A 6,000-nucleotide genomic window follows, 5' to 3' on the forward strand; every position below is an offset into this window, starting at 1 on the left:
TAGATGTAAAAATTAAATCAATTAAACCAGCCTGGGTTGAATAACCGTTCCTGGTTTAAAGTGTACATTTAGTTTTTTTTTGTTTTTTTTTTTTGTTATCTTAAACTTAGGGGCCCATTTACTTAGCTCGAGTGAAGGAATAGAGGGAAAATAGTTTGAATTTCGAAATGGTTTTTTTGGCTACTTCGACCATCGACTACGACCTTCAACTTCGAAACGAATGATTCGGAATAAAAATCGTTCGACTATTCGATAGTCGAAGTACTGTCTTTTTAAAAAATTCTTCGACCCCCTAGTTTGCCACCTAAAACCTACCGAGTGCCAATGTTAGCCTATGGGGAAGGTCCCCATAGGCTTCCTAACAATTTTCTAATCAAAGGAATATCCTTTGATCAATGGATTAAAATCCTTCGAATCGTTCGATTTGAAGGATTTAATCGTTCAAATAGCGGTAAATCCTTCGATACTAGTAAGATACTGATTACAGTAAGTTTTCATTACTTGTTATGGGCAAATGTGACCCGTCTCACTGATGCAATAAACAGCAAAAATTTGCCAAAATGTATTCAAGTTTATGGTTGATAAATGTTTTTTGAAACATGACCAATTTTTTTTTGACGCGCAACAATTTTTTCACCCATTGGAGTTCAGGGGTGTCATTTTCGCACTATTCATAACATTAGTTCCTATTTCAAGTCTGCTATAATTCTACATCTTAGTTCAGTGATCCCCAACCAGTAGCTCGTGAGTAACATGTTGCTCTCCAACCCCTTGGATGTTGCTCCATAGGGGCCTCAAAGCAGGTGCTTACTTTTTAATTCCAGGCTTGGAGGCAAGTTTTGGTTGCATAAAAATCAGGTGCACTGCCAATGAGCCTCAATGTAAATTGACAATCCACATATAGGCTACCAAATGTCCAATCACAGCACTTATATGGCAGCGCAAGAACATTTTTTAAGCTTGTGTTGCTCCCCAACTCCTTTTACTCCTGAATGTTACTCACGGGTTCAATTGGTTGGGGATCCCTGTCTTAGTTAGTTACCCATTTAAGGTATCACCCTTACACCACTTTTTTATATTTCATATCCTATAAATAATGTAGTGGCTAACATTGTATGATTCCTGTAAAAAGTGTTTATCCTTCCAAATGACGCTTTTTGGCACATTTAGGGGGTTATTTACTAAAAAAGCTCAAAAGAGACGGCACTTCTGAAAATAGGGTTTTATTCGTGTTCCTGCAGAAAACCTTACGCGTTTCGGGAGTTATCCCTTAGTCATAGGTCAAGAGTTCACTTGTTACAGCTAAATTATTTATACACAAGGTGATGACGCCCTCTAGTGGGCTATCCATAAAAATTCCAACTTTATTTACATCCTTTAAAATCTGAAACGAAGTGAAACATAAAAACATATTAAAAAGGGGGAATTTCCTGAAAACAGTGTTCATTGGGTGATTAAAAACCAAACAAACTATCGAAACAGCTTCTGTAGTTAAAGTCGTTTGGGTATCCTGCCTCTCTACTAAAAATCACTGGCCACTAGAGGGCTAGAGTCCCTGCTATTAAGATGCGACTTAACAGATATATTCAATTGCGGCTTATCAGAAATACTAAATAGGGGCCCTTATAACAGTTTTGTTAGAATAGATAACTAATATCATGTCTATAGTTTAGACCATTCGGGATCCTTGTATCCAATTTAAGGATCCAGAACGCCTCTCTGAGGTTTAATTTGTGAATGATGTCTCCGCCTCTAATGGGGACCCATACTTTTTCAATAACTTTCACTTTTAGGTCTTTTAGACCATTGGGTGAACATATCTTGAAATGTCTACCCACCGGAGTGTTCTCCTCTCCATTATTAATACTTCTGATATGTTCTCTTACCCTTTCTTTCAGCGTGCGGGATGTACGACCCACATACTGTTTATTGCAATAGTTGCATTCCAATAAGTATATCACGTTCCTCGTATTACAATTGTAGAAACCCGTGTTCTTAAAAGTCTGTCCTGATACATTAGATTTAAAATCAGGCCCGACTGAAACCACTTGACATGTCTTACAGACGTTCGCCCCGCATTTGTAAGTACCCTTTACTTTTAACCAGTTCCCTGCCTCTTTGGAAGGAACAGATGAAACTAAGCTCGGTGCCAGCATATTCCCTAGAGTTGGGGCTTTTTTGGAACACATTTCACCTCAGTTTGGGCCAAGATTTCGGACATTTTCGCATCACCATTCAGTATAGGTAAGTATTTTTTAATGATCTTACAAATATGGCCGAATTCCTCACTATATTCAGTGACGAAAAACATTTTCTGTTTATCTGGCTTAGTTGGATCAACACAAACCTGAGTCGACCGACTTTCATCTTTTTCATCCTTGCTCAATACTGGCTTTACTTTAGCCTTCTCATATGCACTTTTTATGAGATGTTTGGGGTATCCTCTAGCCTGTAGTCTATGGCCCAACTGTTGTGACTGAAGATCAAATGTGTCATTTTGACTACAGTTTCTCCGGAACCTGACGAATTGACTGTAAGGGATACTGTTTAGAGTATGTTTAGGATGACAGCTATTATATTTTAAAATTGTGTTACCTGCCGTTGATTTCCTAAAAACTTCAGTGTCTATACGGTTAGTGCTTATGTTCCCTTTAAGAGTTAGATCCAAGAAAGAGATTGTTTCCTTGTGATGTGTCAGTGATAATTGAAGGTTATAGTGATTAGTATTTAAATATCGATGAAACTCGTCAATTAAATTAGAAGGGCCATCCCATATGAATAGCAGGTCATCGATGTATCGACCGTACCAAATAATGTGATCACGAAAGGGGTTAGCACATCCAAAGACGTGGCACTGTTCCCACCGGCCCATATACAAATTAGCATATGAGGGGGCAAAGGATGCCCCCATCGCAGTGCCCCGTCTCTGGAGGTAGTAACCCCCATCGAAGTGAAAAAAATTGTGAGTTAATAAAAATTCAAGAACCAATAGATTAAAGTGAATAAAGTCAGGTGTATAGGTAAGTGATTCCGTCAACGTGTCAAAAATAGCTTGTAGCCCCATATCGTGAGGGATCATGGAGTATAAAGATTTAACATCCATGGAAATCCAGTGGTATGTATTCAGCCAAGTGAGCGTGGATAACTTTTCGGTGAGGTGTCCCGTGTCCCTTATGTAAGAACCCATAAGGGGAACTAGAGGTTTCAGGTTCCAATCAAGCCAGTCTGAGAGCCCCTCATTGGCCGAACCAATGCTGGCGACTATGGGTCTGCCCTCTGGTGCCTGGATGGATTTGTGTATCTTAGGGAGATGGTGGAAAATGGGGACGATAGGAGTGCGTCTGACCAAATAATCTCTATCACGTATATCCACCACTCCCAAAGATATGCCATAAGACACCAGTTCTTCAATGGCTGTCATAAATTTTTCTTGAGGATTAAAAGTAAGGGCAGAATAGGTTTCAGGGTCATTAAGCTGTCTTTTAGCTTCTGCTATATAATCGGCTGTGTTCATAACAACCACACTCCCTCCTTTATCCGCCTGCCGTATAGTGATGTCAGCAGATGACTTCAAGGATTTGAGGGCTTTTCGTTCCTCAAGGGGGATGTTCCAGTTGTCTCTATATGAGACGGTGGTATACAATTTATTGAGGTCCTGTTCCACCAGGTCCTGGAACATATCCATTGAGGAACATCTGGACTGGAGAGGGTAAAAATCAGAATCACATTTTTTGTTAATTAAGGTCGACTTGCCAATTAGGAGCTCCCCTGGGGAATTAACGTTAATGCTCTCATTTCTCAGCGTGCTTAAATCAGAGAGGCAGCAGAGCTCCTTGAACGTCTCAAAACACACATCCTGTTTGGATGTTCCTTTATCCCTCAGGCCCTTCTAATTTAATTGACGAGTTTCATCGATATTTAAATACTAATCACTATAACCTTCAATTATCACTGACACATCACAAGGAAACAATCTCTTTCTTGGATCTAACTCTTAAAGGGAACATAAGCACTAACCGTATAGACACTGAAGTTTTTAGGAAATCAACGGCAGGTAACACAATTTTAAAATATAATAGCTGTCATCCTAAACATACTCTAAACAGTATCCCTTACAGTCAATTCGTCAGGTTCCGGAGAAACTGTAGTCAAAATGACACATTTGATCTTCAGTCACAACAGTTGGGCCATAGACTACAGGCTAGAGGATACCCCAAACATCTCATAAAAAGTGCATATGAGAAGGCTAAAGTAAAGCCAGTATTGAGCAAGGATGAAAAAGATGAAAGTCGGTCGACTCAGGTTTGTGTTGATCCAACTAAGCCAGATAAACAGAAAATGTTTTTCGTCACTGAATATAGTGAGGAATTCGGCCATATTTGTAAGATCATTAAAAAATACTTACCTATACTGAATGGTGATGCGAAAATGTCCGAAATCTTGGCCCAAACTGAGGTGAAATGTGTTCCAAAAAAAGCCCCAACTCTAGGGAATATGCTGGCACCGAGCTTAGTTTCATCTGTTCCTTCCAAAGAGGCAGGGAACTGGTTAAAAGTAAAGGGTACTTACAAATGCGGGGCGAACGTCTGTAAGACATGTCAAGTGGTTTCAGTCGGGCCTGATTTTAAATCTAATGTATCAGGACAGACTTTTAAGAACACGGGTTTCTACAATTGTAATACGAGGAACGTGATATACTTATTGGAATGCAACTATTGCAATAAACAGTATGTGGGTCGTACATCCCGCACGCTGAAAGAAAGGGTAAGAGAACATATCAGAAGTATTAATAATGGAGAGGAGAACACTCCGGTGGGTAGACATTTCAAGATATGTTCACCCAATGGTCTAAAAGACCTAAAAGTGAAAGTTATTGAAAAAGTATGGGTCCCCATTAGAGGCGGAGACATCATTCACAAATTAAACCTCAGAGAGGCGTTCTGGATCCTTAAATTGGATACAAGGATCCCGAATGGTCTAAACTATAGACATGATATTAGTTATCTATTCTAACAAAACTGTTATAAGGGCCCCTATTTAGTATTTCTGATAAGCCGCAATTGAATATATCTGTGTAACGCTATTTTGGTTACTGTCCCTTTAAATAATAGCTTCCTTGGCAATTCAGGGGCCCTGAGTCCCTTTTGCAAGTCGAAAAGTACTGGGAACTAGGAATCACAGCGCAGTGCCTCCACCTAGGGAGCACTGAGGAACTTACCTCAGAGGAATCCCCTAGGAAATAATAAACACACACTTTGCGGATAACAATATTTAACTTTATATAAACTGTAAAGTAGTAACTAATACACAAGTCACGCCTGTATGGGAATATAAGGGACACCACCTAAATCCCTATTAGGTTTTAACTATCTGTTCAAACACAGTTCTTATAGTATCACAGTCCCACTTGTCTGGAAGGGTTAAAAGCACACAGTTCAAATTGCAATGTCCCTTTCCCCAGAGCTCTTATTCCCCTGGTAGCGCTACCTTTCCCCAGAGTACCTTTTCCCTTGGAAAATAGCAGCTTCCCACGTAGCAGGCAAAATTACACAAGGCCTGTCTTCCTGTGGCAAATCCTCTCTTCAAGGGATTTACTCAGCGCTTTCTCTCAGAGGCAGATCACATTGGAATCACAAATAACTCTTCTCCAGAATCACTCTCACCAATGGCACTTTCCTCCTCTGAAGCAGCGTGGCAGGGTCAGACAGCCTCTTTCTGCACTCCTGTAGACCTCACAGATCCAGCAGGGCCTACACACACAGCTTCACAGTCTGGCACACCCTCTCCTCCCAGGATGCACTGCGGTGTCCAGCCAATCAGGTCGCTCTCCAGCCTGTTACTGGGCTGAATGATGTCACAGACAGAAAAGCAGGGGAAGGATTTCTCTTCTCCCCTACATTCTCCCCTTGGACAAATCGGCAACGTCCTCGCTTGCCGTATGCCCTGGCATGCCTGGACAGCAAAACAGTCAAAAATGTCTTTATCACTATTGTTACCTGG

Source organism: Xenopus laevis, chromosome 5L (genome assembly GCF_017654675.1).
Source record: "Xenopus laevis strain J_2021 chromosome 5L, Xenopus_laevis_v10.1, whole genome shotgun sequence".
Taxonomy (NCBI): domain Eukaryota; kingdom Metazoa; phylum Chordata; class Amphibia; order Anura; family Pipidae; genus Xenopus; species Xenopus laevis.